This window comes from Diceros bicornis, chromosome 21, assembly GCF_020826845.1.
Source record: "Diceros bicornis minor isolate mBicDic1 chromosome 21, mDicBic1.mat.cur, whole genome shotgun sequence".
In the NCBI taxonomy this organism is placed as follows: Eukaryota; Metazoa; Chordata; class Mammalia; order Perissodactyla; family Rhinocerotidae; genus Diceros; species Diceros bicornis.
Genome location: NC_080760.1, coordinates 25,762,109 through 25,787,164, shown reverse-complemented (window position 1 = coordinate 25,787,164; position 25,056 = coordinate 25,762,109). Strand labels below are relative to the sequence as shown.

General features: G+C 35.3%; 1 long non-coding RNA gene across 1 annotated transcript in view; it reads left to right on the top strand.

Annotated features, from left to right (window-relative positions):
• The first annotated feature begins 4,616 nt into the window (after positions 1-4,616).
• Positions 4,617-25,056, top strand: part of LOC131419548 (uncharacterized) — a 49,304-nt gene continuing 28,864 nt past the window's right edge. Inside the window, exon 1 of the long non-coding RNA XR_009223276.1 lies at positions 4,617-4,711. This is a non-coding gene — a long non-coding RNA (uncharacterized LOC131419548). The remainder of the gene's footprint in view (positions 4,712-25,056) is intronic.

The following is a 25,056-nucleotide window of genomic DNA, read 5'->3' as shown; positions in this document are numbered from 1 at the left end:
GTCTTGAGTTGGGTGGTCACAGGATGAGTGCAGCAATCAAATCCTAGCCTAGGGAGAAATGCTTATCCTTAAGGAAATGCCAACGTGGGGGAAGTTGCTTCCTTATCTTAAGGGCATTCATTCTTGTGTTTGGGACATGGTAAAAAAATGCTAAAGCAGATATACAATGCATGTTCAAATGCCACGTCAGGCCCTTTTGGAAAAACAAGGTCAGGCCGAATTAGTTTTACACCAAATGGCTTCCTCATATACTCCAATAGATCCTATTGCTTGCCATTTATTTATGAGTGTTATAGACCACAGATAACTTTACTGATCAGTCACAGGCTGAGTTTTCATTTGCCTAGTGTAAAGGGCTTGTTCCTTTTAGTATAAGAATTCTCAAGAAAGGAGAAGAACCAGACAATTGCAAGTGATACACCAAATATTTCTTTCCTGTTACAAGTTTTGCTTTAAAACTAAGTAATTATGTGGCTCTGCTGATTTGCTATCCCAGGAACAATAGTTTCCTGACATTTTAGAACAGCAGTTTATAATAATGCTTACATATGGGTTTGATATTTCATGTTGTTAAAAGAATCAGCAGGTCTAGACTGGAGTTTATTTTTTAAGCATATAGTAATGATCTGCTCTATTCCAAACAGAAAAGCATGTGTGCTTACCTCAAAACAAAAACAGTTGGATACCAGGAAGGAACCATACTACCTGTGCTATTGTGGGAAGGTGGGGGAATGAAGAGGAGAAAATATTCATCAGGTCTTCATTCCCTAGCTCTGCGAATGCATGAAGTAAAAGTATCTGGATCAATAAACAGCTATATACTTGGGATGATTCTGCCTTGGAGCGGTCATAAAGGCCAGGAGACCAGCCTTAAAATTAAGAAACCAGGGTTCAAGCCCCACCAATGCCACCTACCTTAGATAAATTACCAATTTCTCTGAGTTTTCTCATTTGTAAAATTCTCATATCATCTTAATCAATCTTAACTCATAGTTTTATGGTAAAACTATAAAAGTGACATGCAAAATATTTTATAACTAGAAATCACTATAATATGACTATCTCTTGCTCAAATCCAAAAACTTAGAAATAATTGCTATAGTCATTTTTAATAACATTCTAAGAAAGAAAAAGGGCCAAATTGTTTTTTTTTTTGTTTTTTGGGGGTTTTTTATCCATGGTCTAAATGACTACAAATCTATTTCTTTGCAATATGTATCAATATTTTCTGAGTTATGTAGTTGATGCTATGAATCTATAGTTTCTAATATTATTTTCCCTCCTTGTGGTTATAAGCACTTAAAACCTAGTCCGTTGGCATCTGGCCAGTCTCCCTGGGCCTTGAAAATAATTGTTAGTGGCTTGTGATGACTTCAGCTAATTCCTTAAGAAACACAAGAGGAAAGAATTGGAATTTACAAATTGGAAATCTCTCAGTTTAGAAGAATATCTATTTTCTCATTTTAGTGCCATCTTTGGTTTTTCATCCACTTGTAGCCATCTAGATGAATCAGACCACAAAGAGAGAGATTAAAAGTAAATAACACTTCAATCTAATCATTAGGGTAGTTGAGATATTCTTTTTATGTTATTTCTTATACTTGATATATTTAATAAACATCTTTCTATATCTTTTATTTTTCTGCATAATTATAGTTTATTTCTTTTGGCTTCTTATTTGAATTCTACAACAATATCCTAAGATATACTCAGTAGTCTTTAAAAACATTATTCCTTTTGGACATCTTAGAGTTTTTTGAGTTGCTTTAAATGTTAGCTTCCAAGTGTCATTATACTCTATGCCTGATTTCATTTATGAATATAAAATTCGTAATTTTGTGTGCATCTGGCTTCTAAGTAAATGCTTTTTAAAGTGTTGCTATGTTTTTTAAAGTATTGCTATGAGAGCATTTCTGTTGACCTCATGAAGCAATGACCCTTTTCACTGAATTAACAACTCTTTAAGTAGGGTTCTTCTGAATTTACAAAATGTTATCTTTTTTTGTGTGTGAGGAAGATCAGCCCTGAGCTAATATCCGTGCTAATCCCCCTCTTTTTTTTGCTGAGGAATACTGGCTCTGAGCTAACATCAATTGCCAATCCTCCTCCTTTTTTTTTTTTTTTTCCGCAAAGCCCCGGTAGATAGTTGTACGTCATAGTTGCACATCCTTCTAGTTGCTGTATGCGGGAGGCGGCCTCAGCGTGGCCAGAGAAGCGGTGCGCTGGTGCGTGCCCGGATCTGAACCCGGGCGCCAGTAGCGGAGCGCGTGCACTTAACCGCTAAGCCACGGGGCAGCCCTACAAAATGTTATCTTAAGAAGATCCTTTACCATCTCTTGAAACAGAAAACTACTTTTTAACTACCATGTTATTATATATAGGGCATACAAAATGCCACATCTTTATTGCATAGTCAGGTGGATTTTAAAATTTAATTAGTGAAATTTAATTAAACAAGAGAGCATGGCTTCTGTTAATGTTTTGGATAACTATCTAATCAATGAGATGTTCTTAGATGAACAGTTTTGTTTTTATTATGCCTTGTTAAAATGGTTAATGGTTAACTATAAGACACAAGTCAAATATTTCATTCACATTAATAACTGTGTCAAGTAATTTCATTTTCTTTTGGTAAATGTGGCCACTCTCACTGTGTGCAAGCTTTTAATTTTTATTTCCTATTTTATAAACATCATAATCGTAGTTGATTTCAGTATTTTACATTTCTTTTTTCTCTTCTCTCCATTATTTTATTCTCCGCATAGAAATTCTAAGATAAAGAAAGGATGCCTTACTCTTAACTTGCTCTAAATGAAGACATTGGTCACAACATTAAATAATTTAATCAAAAGCAGCATGAAATGATAATATCATAGAAGATGTTGCAGCTATTACACAGGTTTAGAAATTTTAAGTAAAAATTAATATAGCTAATAAATGGCAAAAACAGTACTTAAATCCAGGTCTTCAGACTCCTAGACCTATACTTGAATTTCCTCCTTGACCTCTCAAAAAAGAACCCTTATTCTTTTCTTGTCACATATGTAATACATGTTCATTTGTAAACCTTAGAAATTAGAAATGCGAAAAGAAGAAAATAAACAACAGTAAATGAAAACCGCTGTTATCATGTTATATACCTTGTCGATCTGTGCTGCGCAATGTAATAGTCACTAGCCACGTGTGGTATTTAAATTAAAATTAAATAAAATAAAAAATTCAGGGGGCCTGCCCCGTGGCTTGGTGGTTAAGTGTGTGCGCTCTGCTACTGGCGGCCCAGGTTTGGATCCCGGGCGCGCACTGACGCACCGCTTCTCTGGCCATGCTGAGGCTGCGTCCCACGTCCCACGTACAGCAACTAGAAGGATGTGCAACTATGACATACAACTATCTACTGGGGCTTTGGGGGAAAAAAAAAGGAGGAGGATTGGCAATAGATGTTAGCTCAGGGCCAGTCTTCCTCAGCAAAAAGAGGAGGATTAGCAGGATGTTAGCTCAGGGCTGATCTTCCTCACAAAAAAAAAAAAAATTCAGTTCTTCAGTTGCACTAGCCACACTTAAAGTGCTCAACAGCCACAAGTTACTAGAGACTACTGTATTGGGCAGCAGAGATACAGCACCTTTCCTTCATCATAGAAGATTCATCAGAGACTGCTGTAAATGTAGACATTTTTCATGCATGGAGAAGTGCATACACATACATGCACAAAGAGGTATATATACACTTATAAATTCATATTTTAAAAATATAAATGGGTCATACTATATATATTTGTGATCTAACTTTTTTCACTGAACAAGTATAAACATTTCTCATGTTAATATATGTAATCTGCATAATCATTTTAAAGCATCAATTGTTCATTGTAGCTATATACCATAATATATTTAATCAAGCTCTTATTTTTGTACTTTTAGATTATTACCATTATTTTAATGTGATACGTAATGCTACAATGAACATCCCTGTATCTGCAACTTTATGCTTTTACCTGATTATTTCCTTAGGATGAATCTCTAGAAGGGGATTTTTTAGATGGAAAAGGTATGCACAATTTTAAGGCATTTGCTATAAAGGCAAAATTGACCTCCAGAAAAAAATGTAATAATATACATCTTCACTAGTAGTGTGAGAAACTCACCTGTTACTCCCTTCGCTTACTAGCATAAGTGTCAGTCTATTTGCTTTTTAAATTCCTGAAGACTTAATTTACCTTATTCTTGGTCCATCAGTCTCCTCAGAAGTTTTATATTTAAGAAAGAAGATACCAGCTAAATAAATTGCATGGAGAAAAGAGTGTGAACTAAATTGGTAAAAAGTTAAAATGAGTTTAAAACTATATATGCATATAAAATTATATATAAAATCATAGGAATTACATATGTAAATATAAATGTTTATATAATTACATAAATATAAACTAAATGTAAAAGTATATGAAATTATGTTTATATTTATGTACATAAATCTTCACACATGTCAACATTTGTAATTAGGAATAACTTTTACTTAATACTTTAATAAGCATGTTATTTTCTGCAAAACATCTTAATTATGACAAATTTGCCACTACACAGACCATTTTGAAACCACAATAATACCTTCCAGGGTGTTATGCTGGGAAATTGCCATTCTGGGAAGAATGAAGTCACTTGGCCTTTAGGCTGGTACCTCAGAATATGCTCAAGGAAAGTACTATCTAATCAGAAGGTATGTATTACAATACCCACTTAATTATAATTCATTAAATTTTAGTTTCAGTAACATCTATTTATTCCATGAGATTTTTTAAATATTCTGTTCTCTAAATGAAGGATTTTACTAGTCATTAAATTTATTTTCTTTAAAGTACCAAAACTTAAAATATATACCATAAGCTATAAAACAATCCAGAAAGAAAACTTTTTCCTAATTGTGGTAGATTCTGACTAGCTAGTTACAGTTCCCATGCCTCGTGTCTGATGATCTTTGCCCTCTGAGCTCATACATTCTCAGATGCTATGTTTTATACCCATCCTATCACATGACCATAGGTGGTACTACTTCAATACATTCCATTACCTTAAATTAGTTTTCCAGAAGATCTAATCATCACTTGAAAGACCTGAGGGAATGGAATGCAAGACAGGTAAAGGTTGGAAAGAAAATAGCCAAGGGCCATTAAAGGGCTGAGGTCTATAGTAGGAGTGGGGTTATTCTGGTGAGGGATGAGAGGGCTGGGTAAAAAAAAGACAAATTAATATTTTTACATTAAGCTGGCCCACTTTATCGGATTTAGGTTGAAAAGCATTATAGTTTTGTTGACATTTAGTTTGGGAAGTTTTGGGGAGAAGATGAGATTTGGGGGAGCTTTGATACAGAAAGGAGAGTATATCTGGTAGGACATAAGGTATGAAGAGGGAGGACATTCCAGGAATATACATTAAAAGGTAAGCTCAATACCTTTGGAGTTGCAACACAGTCACTTGGAAAGGAAATGAATATTTATGTGAACAATCTATGTTTCTAACTATAACACAAAGGTGAATAAGACAAAAAGCTTTTCATAAAGAAAAGCAAAAGATCCTAATTATATTAATGAATTATTTAGATCACTGATGTGTTCATCCTAGGACCAATGCTGAAATTCAACACTTTACCAAAATAGAATTGTTATTTGGACACTTAAATTACAGCTGAATCATTCTCACTGATGATAAGAAACTTAATCTCCAGAGTTGTCTTCTGATATATATCAATAGCAATTTGTTAGACAAATTATAAAGGATTCCAGAAACTGTAGTTGTTTATTCAACATGTATTTTAAGAAGTCTTTATACAATAAATTATTCGTAGCAATCTTGTAAGGAAAAGGTATACATTACCTTTCAGGTTTAAAATTTATCATTCCTTTGACTTATGGTTTATTTTATTGTTTTTGCTCCACTTGTGCTAATCTGTTATCTAAGTATAGCCTATGAAGCAACCCTGGATTGCTGAGTAATTTTTCCATGTGCACTTAATTAGTGTGATGTCTAGAAGTTCCCACAAGTGAATGTGATGTACTTTTAAGTAATGCAATCTCTCAGAGGGAAAAAGTCATGGCAACATGCAATTGAGAATAATTGGAATATGATTTCGTGTTCTTATAATAATGATGCCATAAGTATAAGATGAGGCCATTAACATTAGATTAGGAACATAAGAAGGGTATACTGCCCCTCCCAATAATAAATCACTTAGCAAAATTTTTAGTTTATAAAAGTTTAAGACTTGAGAACAGCATATAAATTCTCCTCTCGAGCTTTCTTAAAAATTAAGTTAATAGTGTGCCTGATAGAGTTCCTTTGGGAAAATAAACTTTACCTGTAATTTAAAATTCTACAATCTCACAATTTTTTTTAAATATATTTCTAAGAAATTACCATTACAGAAACTTTTGTTCCTTTAAAAGGAATCGGAAGTAATTGAGAAAAATTTAACCCATTTTAATCTAGTTTACCAATTTTGGATTGGCAGTAAATTTGTTCATGGTACTGAGTAATTCAAGTAGATACGAAGAACAGAGTTCTTTGTGTGCAAGTACTTTGTGTGTGTATGTGTTGAGGGAGAGGTGATTAGAAAAGGGATAACTTTAAAATCTTCAGAGAGGAGATGAGGCCTAACCACAATTTTAAACAATGAATGAGAAGTTGTTATGCAGACACTAATAAAAACTAGCAAATACTGAGCTCTTACTATGTGTTAGACCTTGTTCTAAGTGCTATATATGTATGAACTACATTAATACTCAAGATTCTATGAGGTAGGAAATATTATTATCTTCAAGGCATCTGGTTCAAAGACTCTCAGCTAGTAGACAGAGAAGGCAAAAGTCAATCCCAGAAAGTTTGACTGAGTATCTATTAGAAGCAGGGCAAATGGCCTTCAGTCTCTCCCTCCCTTAAACCTACCCTGTGGAGAATGGTCAAATTAATTAAAGCTCCTCACCTTTGCCTCACTGGACCCCTCATTTATACTTTTCACAATCCTTCATTTTCTACAACAGTCAATACTTTTCAATCTATTTTCTTTTAAATCCATTGCCTTGGACTGCTCCACCATGCTACCTCACTAAATCTATTTTCTTTTAAAAGTGTCATGTATGGATAAACTAAAACTCCTTAAGAACTTTAGGAAAAAAAACATTTTCCTCCTCAAAAATACTTTTCTTTTTAAATGCTCTTATAAATCAAAAGGCTTCCTGTTTCATAACTGCTGTCGTTGAAATAGGCAGAACTCTGATTCCGTCTTTTCCTTGCCTTCATGCTATAGCAACCCTAATCCTCCCTGAGACAATGGAGGCCTCTAGCTGAGAGAGTAGGGCACAACTAGGAAGGTTGGGAGAACAAAAGCGTATTTATAGAATTCAAAATATTAAAAAATCAAGATAGTTTCAGATTGTCATTAATACTAAACTGAAAAAAATCTGAGTGAGGAGAAGGAGAGCAAATGGGAAAAGAGACTTTAGGAAGGTGGTCAGGGAAAGCCTCTGAGAGGGTGGTCTTTGCTCCTTGAACTAAGGTTGAAGGTAAGCAAGCACAGGGAAACAGCTGCGGGAAAAGCAGAGCAGTCCAGGAACAAGAATCAAGGCCTGAAAAGAGCAAAGACTTTAGTTCCTCCGAGGAAGGGAAAGAAAACGAGAATAGCTATGAGTGATGGAGAGAGGATGGGAAGAACTGGAAAGAAATCATCAGGCAGGGCCTTTGAGACCATGGTAAGGAATTTGAATTTTATTCTAAAAGAAATGGGAGCCACTAAGGAAATTTAACCAGAAAAGAGGCACGATCTCGTTTACATTTTAAAAATATAGTGCTGTGGAGAATAGATTCTAAAATGGACATGTGACATCTAAGTGGAGATGTAAAAGGCAGTTGGAGTTTAGGCGAGTGATCTGTGCTGGAGATGTTGTGTGGAGCCCTGTAAGTAGGTAAGATTACCCAGTGATAGAGCCTAGATAGAGAAAAGAAGAAGATCCAAGACTAATTCCTGAAGCTATCTAAATTCAAGAGCTTGGGCAGAGAAGGAGAGGCTAATGTGATCCAAGTAAAACTTAGACTCTCTCTGGCCATCCAAGACTTACTTGTCAAAATGCATGGAGTGTTGATGCCTATAACTTTTGAGCTTTCATACTCATCTAATCGATTATTTTTAAATGAGATTGCCAATATAAGATTTTAATTTGAGTTTGTGTTTTTGTCTTGTGAAAAAACTGAACAAATACGGATTTGATTGAATTAATGGTATTAGCAATCAAACTTTGGCCAGTGCAAGTCAGTTTATATTAAGGAATATAATTACATATTAAAGAGGTAGGACTACAGTATATCCTCAATGCCTTTTTAAATGTCCAAATCTTGGAAATGATGATTCTGACATTGAAGACATCTATTATATCAGGCAGAAGTTAATAAGAGTTGCAATTATTCTTGGTATAATATAATAATATTTTATATTTTAGGAGAATATAGAAACTATCCACAATATAACCACAGTCTTTCTGGAAAAATACTGTGTACTGTGTCTGGTTGTCCAATTAGCCCAGTCTGCCTGAACTTTGACAATTTTTCCCTCAAGCTAGATTTTATTATTTTCAAAAAGTTTATTGTTTTAGAGTTAGACTTAATGTGGGATAAAGTGTATCGTACAAAACTCAAGGACACAAGCAGCAAAAGTAGTTTCATTTGATGCGTAAATATCGGCATAGAAAAAGCAGTATATTTATCCTGTCTTATTTTTTTAATTTCAATATCAAATTAATCTGGATCAAAAGTTCCAAATTTTCTTCAGGCAAAATTTTTTGTTTTCTTAAGCAGCAGTTTTGACTTAATACAAAATAACTCTGTGGCAAATGCCCAGATTTTATATTAACACATGTAATTTTCCAGAAGAAATGTCAAATCCTATTGCTGGCCCTTTAATGTGGATTGATTGGACGCAGTGTCAGAGTTCTATTAAGAACATCTGAAATGAAGAATGCCTAGAAAAGTGGGTGCATCAGTGGTAACATTAATATTTTGTTTCAAGAGAGGGACTGATTTTTGCTAAAGCTGCACATTTCTCTGGGCTTGAATGGATTGGATAGAATTTCAGACTGAGTGATGAAATACACACACTTGCATTCAGATTCTTTGTTATTTTACACATGTATACATGGCTGTCGAGGGAGTTTCTGGTTCCTTATGATATTCATTAGCTTTGGGGGTCTCTTAAATCATCCAGCTGTAACATATAGCAATAGATGTGTACATCCAATTCCAACACCTCCAGGTCATCCTACATCTCCCATGGGTCACATTTGTCAAAGTTAGTCTGCGAGGCTTTTGGACCTGGAGTCTTGTCTTCTTCAGTGCTAAATTAACAACCATATTGTTTTTACTGTTCCTGATTACATTTTAACTTTATACCGGCAGATTCTTTCTCCTATTTATGTAAAATTTTCCAGGACTGGATCATATATTTAAAACAACGAAAGATATTTACCTTTTAAAGTCATAAACGAAATAAAATGACAACTATTTTCACCATAAATTGACCTTGAATCTGATTTCTAGCCATTATGGCCACAATTTAAAGTTTAATGTATACTCACCTGTAACTTAAAATTAATCTTTCTTTATCTCTTCTCTTTTTCATCAAGGTCACAGATGAGGAAGTTGGTTTCTCATTTTTTAGACTTGAAACATTAGGGCATTTTTTTTAAAGATATCTGCCTAGGTGCTACACTACCTCTTTTCTTTTATTTCTCCCTATGAATTTCCTTATATTTACCTTATCTTCCATATGAATTGCTACAGTATTTTCTATGATGCTAGCTTGATTATTCATTTAACATCAAGTATTTATTAAGCATCTACTATGTGGCAAACACTGTGCTAGACTCTGTGGATTGTAACAAGAATTGTAAACAAGTTAGACTGACTTCCTCTTGGTGTGGAGCTTGTGAATTCTTGGGGGAAACAGACAGATGTTCGATTACATTCTAGGATAGTAAGTGCTACGATGGTGGAAGTACAAGTTCTAGGCAAACACGTGGAGGGATTTCTCTCTTAAAAATCTCTTCTCCTTCCTGTGGGATCACATTTCCTCTATATAATTCTACTTTAACTTTCAGTAGCTCTGCTATATCACTTGCTAAATACCCACTGTTTCTTTTCCATAATAACTTTGCTTTTATGCATAATTGTATTTTCATTATACCCAAGGTATAGCACGTTAGTCTTTTGAAGTCCCTTGTCCTGTAAGCATACTGGGCTTTTCTGTATGCAGACTCATTAATGTGGAACACTTTTCCTCTGCACCAACTGCCAAGTGACCTGATGCTCTGTCATTTTTCAAATGTCTTCATAAGGGGCTGATGCTTATAATAATTTTTCCTTGGACTCTGAGCAGCCAGAATCTAAAATATCATGAGATACTAATGTTCCAGAGATGAGCATAAAGATCAGGCTCACCAAGGACTCACTCCACGTTCTGAGCCATTATGTCTGATGTTCCTCGTTATTTACCATCAATATATGCCCATTTGTGGCCCAGTAGGCAGAGACACAATACTTATGTTTATCCTTATGACTTTTATCTCAGAGCACTGGGGAAATGAATAGGTATTTCATATTTTATAATAGTCATTCAGAGTAACAATCGATATAGATTTCAGACTATTTTTGCTAATCATATCATTGATTTTTTTTCAAGAACTGCCATTTAACAAATCATTTTCTGTATCAAGCACTTTTAGAAACATTTTCAGAGTAACTATTCCATTTAGGTATTTGTATTCACATTTTTTAGAAAAAGAAAATGAGTTTCAAAAAGATGTATAGCTTGTCACCCAGCTAGTAAGTTGCAGAGAGAACGCAGGTGGTGAGTCCTGGTTCCTGGGCTCTTTTGCATTATACCATACTACCTTCCTGCATTAAGCAGTCTCTGATTTGTCCAGGCCCTGAGACCACTGGAACCAAGGCTTGCAATGTGTCAGGTGCCCCTTTTCCCTTAATAGTTGGGATATTTAATTAGTATTTTACCTACTTAAACTCCAAATACCCAAAATGCAACCTTGGATACTTGTATTATGACTGAATTGTGGTAAATTCCTTAACTTCCATCATGGATTTTAATGAACAACCTAGACTGCTAGTCCTCCTTCTTGGTGCATCCTCTTCATTCCCACTCCCTTAGGGCCACTTACCTGACTCTAGCACTGACTAACGATTATATCAACACATATGTGACACTAGCCACCATTCCCCACCTTCCTTATTAGACTCACTGAATACCAGTGAATCCTTCCCAAGGCCAAGTTGCCTGTTCAGTGTAATTTTGGTTCTTGTCACCTTCTCTTGGGACTTGTCCTACAGCTATCCCTAGCTCCAGCTGCATTTATCCTGGTATTGCTCTCTCTTTCTCCCTGACCTGCTAATCAAAGAATAACACCACCATTATCAAGCTTATCTAGATTTTAACTGGAAGTAAAAAAGGAAATGTATATCCTACCTCAGACTTTATTTTGTTGCTCAGATTTTTCTTATTTAGTTTTTTTACTTCTTTCTCCACTTTCAAATGGAAGCTCCCTTCACATTTCCAACAAATTCATGTCTCTGATGCTATACTGCCATTAGATCATGCATATAACATTTTTAGTCTCCAATTACCCAAGTGTTCCTAAGTCTGATGCAGAGTCCATTATAATTTGATCAGAACTTAATATACCCGAGTCAAATGGGTATATTCCCTACCTTCTCCTACCCCTGCCTGCTTCAAAACTTTTTCTCATTTCATTGCACTTACCATGAATACCCTCTTTTATTCTCCCCCCTATTTATCTAATTTCATCCATCATTTAAAGTCCTAGTTTTATCTCCACTCAGAAGTCCCTCTCTCTATGATCAGCACACACTAATCTCCCAATAAAGAATTTATAGTCTGCACTACTTCTTAAAACATACAGCTTCTTTTTTTTTTTTTTTGGTGAGGAAGACCAGCCCTGAGCTAACATCCATGCCAATCCTCCTCCTTTTTTCCCCTTTTTCTCCCCAAGGCCCCAGTAGGTAGTTGTATGTTGTCGTTGCACATCCTTCTAGTTGCTGAAACATACAGCTTCATAAAACATGAACTGGACCAAATGATTTTCCAAGCTAAGACTTTTCAATGGCTTACCATTAAATTTAGATCAAAATCCAATCTCCATACTATTGGCTTCAAGGCCAGGTATAATCAGGCCCCTGTCCACCTCCTCTTTGTCAAGCCTTAATTGATTGGTTGTTTCATTAAGAAATGAAATGGGGATTCAGAACTCCAAGAGAAAGAAGTCACCCAAAAGGTTTTCACCAAAATTGCTTTTATTATTTTTATCCAAGTTAATATTGAGTAATGAAATTTTACCCTCACAGTTCCTCAGACATCAGCTGGTAAGATTTCTTTCTTTATTTCAGAAGTTTGGACAGTTGCAATTGCTTTTCCTATCCTGCTCCCCCTCTATCTTAAGAGAGGAAGATAAAATAAGATTCATCTATGGTTAAGGTCTGTGAACATGGTTGGTAACTTCTTCCAAAAGTGGGGTGGAGTACAGCCTTACCCATTCTTTTATAACCCAGATGAATGGTAGTGTTGATATCCCATTACAATGTTTCTTATTTGGGACACTGAGAGGTGGGCTTTCATCATTTTCTAACTTAATAAAAACACAAATCAGCAAGGATATATACTTTTTTTTTTGACAGAGTGGGATATAAGAACTTTATAAAACAACACATAAGTAAGTTTCTTCCTTTATTGTAACTTTTATAAACTATCTTTTACAATGCAGTGGTTGGATCTTCTTCTACTTGTACTACTGTGTTCCAAGAACCAAGGTCAATTTTCCAATCCCATCACTTCCCAAGTTAAGAAGGAGATGTCATATGATAAATACTCAAAAGTCTCCATCTGCAAACAGAATATGCCAAGGGTCTTTTGCCTCATCTCATGTCTCTGGCCCCTTACTGTATTTACCTACACTGATTTCCTTTCTATTGCTCAAGAGGGCCAAGCTATTTCCTACCTCAGGTCTTACATTTCTGCAATGAACATATTTCCTTTCATCTCTTTTCATGGCTGATTTTTCTTTCCTTTTAGGTATGTCACCTTCTCAAATAGACCTTCACTGACTACCTAATCTAAAAGAGGTTTCTTCTTTAATCTCTATCTAAGCAACCCGATAATTTCTTTTACATAACTTTTCACAACTTTTAATGATTATTTGCTTTTTTAAAATTTCTTTCTCCCTGGACTATAAGGCAACATGAAGGCTGATCATGTGCATTTTATTAACTATCGGATATCCAGGGCCTACTGCAGTGCCTGGCACAAAGTTCACAATTAATAAATATTTGTTAAATGAATATTTCCCATTTTTCAATTTTAATTGCAATAGTTATTTTTATGTGCCTATGTCTTGATTCCTCAATTATACTGTATCTTTAAGGAAAGAGACAGCACCTTAAGCTTCTTGATCAGGTGCTATAAACATTTGTTAAATACTGATTTATTTGTTTGTTTGTCAGAATTGCAGTCTTTCATGCTCTCTTTTAAATCAGTATTTTGTTACAATGTTGATTAATATCTTTGGGAGCCCCTTAAAAATTAAATTTAACTGGCAGGGGAAGATCTAGGTAGAGAGCTTGGAGCTCATACAATTTAGGGGAACTTACTGGAAAAGAAAAAAAAATGGATACCAATTAGGTACTGGTCCTTAGGAAAGACCTGTGTGAATGAAGGGAGCCTAAAACTTAGGCTTCGTTTAGCTCCACAATAACTCTACCTCTGTTAACTGGACTGAAATTTTGATTGCAACGTGTTTCTTCTTGCACTTATGTCCAGCATTTGCAAGACGTAATATTTGAGCCACATTCATCTCACAGATTATTCTGTCTGACCCTTGATATAGCCCCACCCTTTCTCCCCACCCACATCGCTTCTGTTTACTGCATTCAACTAAAATGCCAATTGGATATTAGTATGAGAAGCCAACTTCACCACGACAGCTGTTAATACACTGGTACTCATTCAATGATGTCAGTGGTTATGTTGGCATTGCTCTAGCTTCACATTGGCCTAAAAATGTCATTCTTCCCCTCTTTCTAAAATTTTACACAAAGATCCGAGTTTTCTATTTTTTCTCCTTTAACTGTCACTCTATGTCAGGAGATGGCATCTATTTTATTGACAACAGTAACTATTTTTTTCTGTCTATTTTTTCTCATAGGATTTGAATTTTTAAAGAGGAAGGGGAAGAAAAATGCATAGCAACCATTACACTGCCCATGTGACTTTTATTTCCCAGCTACTCTATTTCAATACTTGAAAGCAGTTTCTTGATGAGGCAATAAAGTTAAGGGGAAAAATGGGAATATACTAAATATGTCACTAAGAATTAGAGTTTCTCAAATAAAATTTCCTTGCAGCAGCAGAAGGGCAGCCCTCTGCCCTGCTGCCCATATTTTAGGCCAGTGAATTACTGGCTTTCATAAATGAGCTGGAGTTCAGTGGGTCTGGACACGATCTGCCAGCTGTGAGGCAATGTTTAGGTTAAAATATCTGTCTCAGAGATTGGGAATGCTGAAACATGGGTAAAGAAAATAAATGTCTTGAGGGACATTCACTTATAGAGAGCATATTTATCCCATATGAATACCTTGCCAGCCTGGAGAAATCCAGAGATTTAACCTCTGAGGCAGCAGTTGAAGCAGAGAGTAATGGAAGTGATGACAACAAAAGGGAGAAGGGAGGGGGATGACTGGGGTGCTCAAGGGATCGTGATATTTAGTTTCTTGGGAGAAGTCATCAGGTAAGAAACTACGGAGTCGGCTCTGATGATGTATTCAACATTTAGTCAGTATCTACTACACGTCAAGTACTGTGCTCAACAATAGGAACGTAAAAATGATTAGGACAGAAGCATATAGTATGTAGGAAAGAAACACACTTAAAACAAGGTGTGCTATATTAGGGGGTTATACAATATAGTGCTCACACAAAGGAATAAGTAACTTTTTATTGGGGCCCAGAGAAAGCATCACATAAGGGAAGCTTCTGAGCTATAAGTGGCAGACACTGTTGACTGCTGGCTTAGTTGAGATTTTGCAAAAGCAGACCCCAGGACAATGATTTTGGTATGATCCCAGGAAGCACTGTGAGGAAGTGAGACACTGAAGGGAGGAAAGTCAATTAACGGTGCATGAATGAGTGGACTACCACTGTGGGAAAATACAGCTTCATCCTACTGGTGACCCTCTGGGAGATTGTGTGGAATAAGCCTCAGAAATGTTCCATTAGTAGAGGGAGGCTGGGGTATTTACCATCACATTCTGTCTTCATTAGCTGAGGATTCCTCCTGGTACAGCAAGCTCCCATAGGCAGAGAATGCTCTAGAGCAGAGTGAAACAGAAAGCCATGGGTGTGTGAGGAAACTCTGCAGGAGTCCTTCAGACTAGGCCTATGGGGTATGGTTGGGGCATCAATAGTGTCTGCTAGAACTGTCTATTCAACAGCTATTCTCACTTCTATTCCTTGTTAATAGAATTCGGATTTTGTTCAGGTATTTGAAAGCCTAATAACCAATAGGCCCCTCTCTAGCCCCAGGGAGTGAATGTTGATTGGTTCAAAACAGTCATAATGTTTCCATTCTCTTGTCAGTGATCTTTTTAAGCATGAAACACTGGCCAATAAGATGTAATGGGATGTTTGCTGGGAACCTTCTGGGAAATTTCTTCTCAACTTTAAAGTGGGATGGAGGCAGGGACTCATCTCTTTTCTGCTGTTTGATGTGGATTGGTGAAGATGTGATGCTTAGAGCTGTAGCAGCCAACTTGCAGCCATAATAAAAAAGCCTGACAATTCAGAATCCCTTCAAATCAATGAGAAAAATAAAAAATAAAAAACAACAATAAAAAAATGAACAAAGAAAACCACCAAGTAAATCTCAGATAGCTTGGAAGGCCAATTAATTTATGAAAAGATGTTCAGTCTCACTAGTAATCAAGAAAATGCAAATTAAAACAATAATGAAATACCTTTTACTCCCATTAAATTGGCAAAAATGAAAATGTAACAAGTATTACTATGGAAGAGGAATATCAGGAACTCTCATACACTGAGGAGGGTAAATTATATAAAATAATGTTGGAGAGAAATTTTGCAATATCTGAGAAAATTTAGGATATGTACCCCACAAGGCCCAGGAATTCATTGCTAGCTATATCATAAAGAAAGTCTTGTACATGTGCACAAGAAAGTGTGCACAAGAATGTTCAAAGCAACATTGTCTGAAATAGTGAAAAATTGCAAATGACATAAATTTTTAGCAATAGAAAAATGGATAAACTGAGGTATAGTCAGAAAATAGATCATCACAAAATAAATTTAAACACATTATAGATCTGTTTAAATGAGTTAACTAGAGCTACATTTTAGCCTACATGAATCTCAACATATGATTTGAATGAGTAAGGCAAGATGCAGAAGAATACATACATATAACTTCTAAAATTTGCAAAAGAATACAATTTTTAAAAATACTTAAATAACTAAATCACAAAAGTAAAAGAACATGCATGAGAATGATAAAGACCAAAGTCAGAATAGTAGTTATCTGTATAGTAGTTGGAGAAAGAGGATTAAAATTTAGAAGGATAAACAGGGAGCTTGAATTTATATGTAATGTTTTACTTCTTCTAAAAAAAAATCTTAAGCAAAATAAGAAAATGTTTAAGCAAGCTAAGAGATGGTTATGTTGTATATAATGTTGTTCCTTATTATTCTATATGTTTGAAATTTGTATTTTAAAGGCATGTTCTATTTACAGTAGTTGCTAATTCAAGTGCCTAGTAGGGCCAGTCAAGGGATGTACATGTAAGAGGCCTTCCAGAGAGGCTCTGACACTTGAGACTCATGTTCCCTCCAAAGAGGGCAGCTGCCACCCAGCTCTAATTATCTATCACCAAGCAGGAACTCAGACCTTATGTTTCTAGATCCGATTTTTCCAGAGAAATCAATAATCTGGATTTTTAAAAAATGTGTGAAATGTCTTGATTTTTTAAAATTGGCAACTGATTCAAATTAACTAAAAGCAAAATGAAACTCTATAAGGATCCAAACCAAAAAAAAAAAAATGCCCGTACATTGGGCTCAGCCCACAGGTTACTAGTCTGCCACCAGTCTGCTGTAGGATCTTTTATCATAATCTCTTTGTGTGGCAAATGTAGGCAAAATATTTTAAAGTCTTTTATTGTGGAGGACATTATTCAAGTGCATAAGGAGAAAATATTCCAGGGCTCTGCAGAAAAAGTGTACTAAGCAGACTCCCTGGAGCCCTGCAGAGAAGAGCTTTGGCTGTGCTAAGGATGATTCTTAGCTTCTTATGTACTTTACAGTCTGCAAATCCTTCACTGGGAGGACCTCAAAAGAGAAGCCAGAGTTTTCCATTGATTCCAAGGCTGTGTCAGCAAATGCCAGACCCAGCAGGCTCTTTATATTGTATGTTAAGGCTCCAAACAGCTGTAAATAGTTTGTGCCAAGATCTCTCCAAGTGTGACAAACACACAGCATTCTACATACCCCAGGAGGCCAATTAAAGCTAGGAGACCACAGATCACCGTCTCTGAATACAGTCACCACACCTCTCAGGGCTGATGGCCATGATGTTTGTTTTCTATTCTCTCTTCATCAGAGATGAAGCCTTGGATTGAAGGTTATTTATCCATGGGTTTTGGTTTTATTTTTAGCAGAGTGTTTTGAACTGAATATCTCCTAAAAAGAAACCATTGTCTAGATGTCTAGTTCATACATTTTCTTATCAACATGTTCATGAGAATGAATTACATACCTTCTTATAGGTTACCCAGTCCATTGAAAAGTTGGGTCAGTATATTCTTTGGACAGAAACTGCAGTTATTAAAACCTCCTCAAAAGTGCTGAAAAATTCTTATGCTATAGAAATCATTTGTGAAAATTTGTGAAACGTTTTATGGGAATAAACATGCATCTTAATTTACAAGCTTTCAGACCAGAAAATCAGTCCCTCTTAAAGGAATTTGATTTCATTTCTATATTGACACATCTCAAATATTTTTCAATTTTTATTACAGTATTCTTGTGTCTTTGGACCAGATTCATATGGTAACATATTGTAATATAGTATTAGCTACATGGGGTTGGAACAGCCAAATGGGGATAAAATGAACTAACGATCATATGATGTTCTCATGAATATTTGTATCACTGCCAGCTGCTATGATACCTTGGAAACGATTGATGTAAAGGGACACTCACAACAAATTGGGAGACTTCTGCCCTGCATTATACCAAAGGCAGCAGCAGGTAAAAGAGAATGAGGAATCGTGATGTAGAACTCCTGCCTAGTGGAAAATAAAATAAATACAAAACCTAAGGATGAAACTAACAAATGATTTTTACTCTGTGAATAAACATTTTCATATATGGCTATCATTCACAATGAAAAGTAATCAAATTCCTTTCATTTCTTAAAGTAAAAAAACAAGTCCTCAAATCGACTAATTGCATTATTTCTAAATGAGCATGGTTTCCCATTCTTTTGTTTTACATACAGTTTTCACCTACATTTCCATCCATTTAACATTCACTGCTGAGTAATTCTCTTGGAGATCAGCCGTATGCAGAACTTCAAAAATGAGAGTTAGAAAATACCTTACATAATTAGAAAAAAAACTTTTTTCTCTCAGTTATATATGTAATTCACGCTAGACAGGAATTATTGTCCAATCTATTTTTAAAAACTCATAAACAAAAACATCTGTACATATGTTGAGAGACTGTGGATAAACATATATAGTTAGGAATGAAAACATTAACCTGGATCATTCAGGGAAAATGAACAAACCACCACTGAGGAAAAGAGCCTATCAACACACATTAAATTTCCTTGTACAATTGTATAGACTTGTCCTTTTATGTTGTTGTTTAGAAGCAAAAAACAAGTAAAAAGTCCTGGCCTCCTATTGCTATTTATTGAAATGACAAAGAACTAACAGACTAGTAATAATTCAGCTCTACGTTGTCAGTTAAGCTTTATTTCAGAGGAGTCTTGGAACGAAATACTCCGTCACCCTGTCGTTTGCCTTGTCCAAGCCTTTCCACTCTTCTGCCTTGCAAACGCAACTACAATTTTGTTTGGATAGCAATCCTTCAGCACAAGGCCCAGGGGATTATTTCTTATTAGCCTCTATCAGTCATAGGAATCTCATTCTTTATTGGCCTGCAGGTGAGCATGCAACCCAGTTCAGGAAAATGAGACATAAGGAGAATCTCCTTAGAAAAAGAAGGTCTCTTTTCTGCTTGTTCCCTTCCTTCCTGCTTTGAATACACTCATGTAATGCTGTAACCATCTTATGATCATGGATAGGGATCGGAATTCCTATCCACCAAAAGAATTCCGGAAACATTGACTAACACCCTGGCACTGTTGAGCCTCGGAGGGAACTGCCTACCTCCAGATTTCTTAAGCGAGAAAACAAACTTCTGTGTGCTTAGGCTACTCTAACTTGACCTAAAACTTATAGCTAAAAACATTTTAACTAATACATTCAGCATGAAAAATGATGCCAGAAAGAAAACAAGAAACAATAAATAACAAATGTTGATCAAGTCACTATGTGCCAAGCCCTATTCTTATCATTCAGGTTCTCATTTATGCCTCACAACAATCCCATGAGGTATACGCTATCATCATCTTCATTTATCAACAAGGATGGTAAGGTATAGAAAGGTTAGAGATACGACTGGTAGGTGGTAGAATTTGGTTCTTAATCACCTTACCCCCAGCTGTCTTGTTTGATGAAATTGCCATTTAGAGATTTTTATAGATCAACTTTAAAACATTACTTTTCTTTGAATTCAGGTAAATAAAATGATTATAGATGAAGCCGTCAAAGAAGAACGTTCTCAGGTGATGAAATCTAATGGAAGAAGTAAAATGAGTTCTCTTGTAGTTATTGCTCACTCCGGTCTGTGTTCTTCATTGTTGCTAATATGCTGTGACTGTACAGGTTTTTGGCTCCATTGTTTCATAATTTTTTTGGCATGATTTTTTGGCAGAATAGTGTCTTGTATTCAATACCATTAGCTCCTAGTAAAGCACAGGTACACGGAACCTTTCACACATCCAGCATGTAAGCAAAAATGCTATTAATTTAACATAAAATGATACCAGGTTATCTTAAATACAATTTAATGGGAAGGCTGACAAAAAAGGCAAAACACTAAGATTACCACTACCAGTGTTCAATCAGTGGATTTTCCTTATTATTATGACTAGAAACCAGGAAGCAAGGAAAAAGCTTTTTTAATACCAAGCACATAAATAGCGACCACCACCAATATGGGGGCGGGGGGAGGCGTGCTGTGGAATTGCATTTTGAGAAATAGAAATTTGGTACCAAAACTGATTTCCTGTGTCCTTCCAATGAGTCATTATAAGAAAACCAAAATTTAAAGACATGATACAGAGCCACACGTTGGACACTCATTCACGCATAGACTTTTGAATGCATCAGCCAATATATTTCTATCACGAACGTATAGTATAAACTGTAGTTGTCTCTTCTTAATGATTCATTTCCCATGTTCAATTTCTTTTGACTTTCCCCAGAGTGTTTGATTTAAATTGCATTAAATTCTTGCCTGATTTGTGTTTGGACCCCATACTTCCATCAATACTTGGATAATAAGATATATTTACAGACTAGCTTTTATTTCATTTTGGCTTAAAGATTTCCTCTTTATAGAACTGGGCTTATTAAAATAATTCATTTTCTTTTATTAAAATATCTTGGAAAAAAGACAGAAAGAACCAAGATGGAAGGGAATGTGTCTCCTTATAAAAATATTGATAAAGCAATCATGCTGGAGGGTGACCTCTTTTAGAATGTACATTAATTTTTGGCAAAAATTTAAAAATATCCTGGAATACCAAAATCAAACTCATTAATATCTTGAAATGGCAGCTCCAATAATACTAAGCATATAGTCGATTTTTAAGTTGATTTATCTGTTCAGAGGGGGTATAGCAAAATTTGAAATAGGTCAAATTTGTCCTCTCTCCTCCCCTGTAAGGTTTGGATTTGTTTGTAGTACAGTGGAAAGCCTATGATCACTGTGGTCCTTTGGGCAAATTCCTTAGCATATCTGAGTCTACTATTCTCATTAAAAATAAAAAGGGGTTCTGCAGCCTCAGAGTTTTTGTTGTAATTGCTTGAGCTAATGCTGTGAAACAATTTTATAAGACATTAAACATTCTAAACTTCCTATCCATTCCCCCTACATCATCAACACTTACTCATTATGTGTCATTGTTTAGGGAACCACTGAGGCTAGCTATCATCGGTCATAGTTGTTTGTGTTTTAAGTTATTTTCGCTAAAAAAAAAAAGCTGATGATGTTAATACTGAGAAGCCTAAATTTGCCAGCCTTCTAGGGTATTCAAACAGATTTTCTCAGCTGTCTATTCTGTAGACACTGGGAAATTCAGCACTCTCCACAATTTCCCAGATGTTTCTAAGAATGGTGGGAGCATGGGTGAGGCTTGCAAGATCCAGTCCTCTCTCACTCCCAGTCCCAATCTCCATTCACTGCCTTGCCTCCATGACCTTTCTTTGTTTGTGCCCTATACACCCTGTTTGTTTCCCAAAGCTCCACTAACAAAAGGTTGTTTGGCAAGTAGCCGATTTTTTATTAAACAAAACTTTTGGGGAGGAGGAATATGCCCAACATAGAAAAGGAAAAAGTAAAATTAATCATTAGAAGATTATTTTAAACTGTACTGTCTCTCCATCTTGGGATATTTCTCACAGTTGTTGCTCTTCTACTACACTCCTCTCCTCCCTGTCCAGGACCCCCAAACCTCCAGTCTGTACCCTTACACCCAACCAATTGAAAGTTAATATTTTATGCCAAGCAATTTTTCTTCTTTTTTTTCCCTTCAATTTTCTTCTTCCAGACTATGTCTAAGGACCCCGCCGTCACTTAAAAATATTGGTATATTCATTAAGTTATTTTCCTAAACAGAAGAACAGTATAGAGAACTAAGTAGAAGCATTAAAATTAGAGTTTACCTTTAAAATGGCTTGAAGCACTATGCAGATTGTTTCCATGCATTATTTCATTTAACCTTCACAACAACCTTGTGAGATGGTACTATCATTACCCTAATTTACAGATGAGGAACCTGAGGCCAAATCTATATTTGTTTCTGTTCTTTTAATATTTTTTTAAAGACAAAATATTTCATATAAACTAGATTTAAATAATTTTCTGATCTAAAAGGGTGAGCTGAGGTCCTATTCAATCGAAAACAAAAATAATCAGTCCCACTGATGGAAAATAATTGGAATAAAATTTTGCTGTGTGTGTGTGTTTAGCTCTCTCTACGCTTCCTTGATTTCATAAATAGACTATAATTAGCCTTGGACCATATTTATCCACTGATTATATACTTGATCTTATCGCTTATTTTGCCATTTATACTTATTCATGATAGTTTTTATTCAATTGTGGATTGCCACAGCTTTGGAGGAAATTGACTTCTCTACTTGTGTCAGACAGGAATTCATGTGTCCTTGTCAAATATGCACAATTAGTTTACAATAGCGCCAACAGTGTTGCTTCTTTTTTTCGTTTTGGCATTCTCAAATTATTTGGGTTTTTTGTTTATTATTTTAAAAGTATTTGGGAAAATTCAACATGATTTTGTGGCATGATGACAGAGAATTGGGAATGTTATGTTCTGATCTTGTTACTCTCCCAAAAATTCCTAAGAGATCTTGGGCAATTTTTGAAATTTCTCTCAGTCTCTGAAACTTCATTTTAAATTGGGAAAAATGCCTAGCTCCATAAAGATACAGAATACATTAAGTACGAGAAGATTTTAAAAGGCTTTTAAAGATGGTTTAATGGGAATTTACAACTTGCAAAATTAAAAGACATTTTATATATAATAGTATGTGTTCTACTTATGAGTTACTGCAGGTAAATACTCTTAATTAAACTCAATGTAAGAGGATTTTAATTTACTCAGTAATCTTAGTCATGAGAAAATTCTAATAATCAAAAATGAAGGAATTTTTTCTTTTTATCTGTTATTTGTACACATAATTTATAGAGCTAAATTGTTCTACAAAGATCATAGAAACTTTATTATGAAAAACAATATTTTTAGATAATATATTTATTCACTTTCATATCTCTAAAAAGATATGATTGTGGTGTTACTTTTGTTTTTTTCAGTATTAGACATCATCTATTGATATCCTACGGGGGCTGAGAATGTGGTTCTCTTTCCTCTCTTTCCCATCATACATACACTTGCTTGCCATCTTTTGTCCTTCCACTATAGTTAAAGTGCAATTTTGGTTAGATGGTTGCTCAGTATTCACATTAGTATAACTTTGTAAATGCTATTCAAAGCTGTGCCATTGAAAAACCATAATTACTTTGCCTTTACTACTAATCTTTACACTTTCCCTGGAGTTAATAATTGCCTCATTTTTTCTTCATTTTAATTTTTAATATATTTACCATAAATTTAAATTCAAATCTTGAACTCTCTGCCAATTGTCTGAATCTCCACTTAAGAGTTCAGATATATCAGATATTCTATTAATTTCATCTTCTTGGAAAAAATCACTCCTGGAGAAGAAAATCACTTCTGGCCTACTCTTATCTGGACTATTTATGCCCTGGGATTGATTTTCTTTACCTCTTCTCTTCCCAAGTCTCCTCTTTTTCCTTCACTTTCATGGAGCTCTCCTCCAGCAGCTTCCTGACAAAGGTACATGGGAGGAAACTTTTATGAGAACTTGCATGCCTAAAAGTGTCTTTATTCCATTCTCACACCGTACTAATAGTTTATATGATGATGTAATTCTCCATTTGAAGTCCTTTTGCCCCAGAATTTTGCAGGCATTTCTTCATTATCTATCTCCCAGTTTTTATGTTGAGAATTCCAAAACCTTTCTGATTCCTGCTTTTTTGTTTGTGACTTGTTCTTTTGTCTCTGGAGTTTGTTGGATCTTTCCTTTACCTCTAGTTTTCTGAATTTCACTGAGATTTGCTTTGATGTGGGTCTCTTTTCATTTGTTGTGCTGGGTGCTTTCTAAGCACTTTTTTTTGGGAAGGATGTTTTTTTCCTCTCTGTTTTCCTGCTCTCTCATCCTTGAACTCTGGAAAGGCTAAGTGGTGAAATCCCCAGTGTCTGAAGTCAGACTGCCTGGTATTGAATCCTAGACTTTCTACTTGTTAGCAGTGTGACTTAATTTTTTTGTGCCTCAGTTTTCCCACAAGAGTAATGGAAATAATAAAAGTAACTATATCATAGGTTCTTATGAGTAGTAAATGATTTAGTATGTGGAATGCTTGTATGTACATCGTAAGTGCCATATAATTATTTTTGATCTCCTGGATGGTTGATCTAATGTTCGTTCTTTTTTTCCCTTACCTGCCAATTCTTTGTTTTTTTTTGCTACACTCTCTGATTTTTCTCAGCTGTATATTCCATCTATTATTTTTTCTTTTTCGTGTTTTCATATTTTTAATTTTCAAGAGCTCTTTTTTGTCTCATGTTTGCACTCTCTTCTCACCCCCTGAGGATATTAATGATTATCAAGTTTTCTTCTTATTGCATACCCTCTGTTTCCTCCAAAGTGTTGCTTTTTCCTTCTTTTTTTTTTTTATTCTTTATGTTCCATGTTAAAGCTTTTCCTCAAATGTCCAGTAATCCTGATTATCAACTCATATTTAAGGATAGAGCACTGAAACACTAATTGGAAGATCTGAGCATGAGGGATAATTATCAAACGTGGGCTTCACAGTAGGATAATTTGGCTAGGACATTTTGTTGATGAGCTCCCAATTTCAGAATCTGTAGATATTTAGATGTCTTTGGGGACAACAATTTTCCCCTGAGGAGACTTCTCCAGTGTCCTTCCTGGAGAATAAAGCCCTGGCTTCCAGTGTTCTGGGATCCAAGT